Raw genomic sequence first — 1,424 nt, forward strand, 5'->3', positions numbered from 1 at the left:
AGTGCTCTTCTCGAAGTCAGAACATACTAGGCAATTATAACAGTTTACCTGCTTTGTGTCTAAAGGAAAAGAAGTCCCCTTATTCCTGGGGAAAAAAATCTTCAGGCTGGATAGAAGCCACCAAATGGGGGATTTAAAATGCATTTTTGAAGTGCACTGAAGGACACAACCAGTGGAATTGGCGCCTTTTGCAAGATTGAAATCATGGCAGGTCCAGAAACTGCTGCCCCGTTCCATTTCACTGGTATCCAAAAAAATTTAACTCTTATACTCTCACAGGTAGAATGAACTGTGTCCTGACCACATATGGAGGTCTTGCTGTGATGGTCTTATACTTCAAGTTACAGCCTAAAAACACACTAGCTGTGAAAGCAACATAAATGTGTTTTAAGCTGTTAAGTTCCCATCCCTGGAGAAGCTAATGTCCACTCATCATGTGATAGTCCCCACAATACATTATGAACCTGGAAAAAAAAGTTAAGATAAAATGCATTTCTGAGAAGTAAAATTCCTCGGTATTTGAGTTAAATGTCCCAGCCTTTGGTCCAGTGGTTTGCTATGGAAAGAAATTTTAAGAAGGAAGGAACAAATGAAAAAAAAAAAAAAAGAAGAAGAAGAAGAAGAAAGGAACATAAATGAAGTTAGTTGCTTAGGAAGGAGGGGAAAAGAAAAGAAAATTTTATTAAATTTCTGTTATGTGGCAAATATCTTTCCTAGGGACGGTTCATAGGCTGTCTTGATTGCACAGTAACTTTGAAATGTATTATCTCCATTATTATTCAGATGAGGAAAATAAGGCTCAAAGAAGTGGGGTAATTTTCTCCAGTTTAAGTCAATCTGCAACCAAAGCCCAGATATAAAATAAGTGAGACATCCAAACTTGTTCTGGCCTTGTGCACTTCCAAAGTGGGTAGTATGGCAACGATTTGTTTGAGGGCAAGAACTTTAGAAGATCTATTTTTGATAGGTTAAGATATTTCTTCATGGTACTGAAAATTTCAGGTATTGTTGTAGACAGCACAGGGTGGCTTTTTATTTAAAGTCTAAATGTCAAAGACCCATAAACCTGAAAAGCTTATAATTTACAACTCTCTTTGAGGGGAATGGATTGAAGCATAGCCTCAATCTGTCAGATTTAAGAGGAGAGTAGCTGCCCAGAAATTGCTAATTTGAGGTTTTCTGCATTATAAAGCAGGCCAAAACATCTGGATAGAAGAGACCCAGATGCTAGCCTCAGGGTTTGTAGCCAGCTGTACAATCTTGAGCTCGGTGCTAAAATCAACTGGATTGCAGTTGATTCCTTTGGGATAAGGAGCCTTCTCTCTCCCTCTCTTTCTTTAGGTCCTGACTCAATTTCAACAAAGATTTGAGGCAGCTGAGTTGGACTCAATGAACTTCAAAGTTCCTTTGTACAGGGATGGTAC

General features: G+C 38.6%; 1 pseudogene; it reads left to right on the forward strand.

Moving 5' to 3' along the window:
- The first annotated feature begins 204 nt into the window (after positions 1-204).
- Positions 205-380, forward strand: LOC110579213 (annotated as a pseudogene).
- Positions 381-1,424: the final 1,044 nt, after the last annotated feature.

Source organism: Neomonachus schauinslandi, chromosome 4, assembly GCF_002201575.2.
Source record: "Neomonachus schauinslandi chromosome 4, ASM220157v2, whole genome shotgun sequence".
Lineage (NCBI taxonomy): Eukaryota > Metazoa > Chordata > Mammalia > Carnivora > Phocidae > Neomonachus > Neomonachus schauinslandi.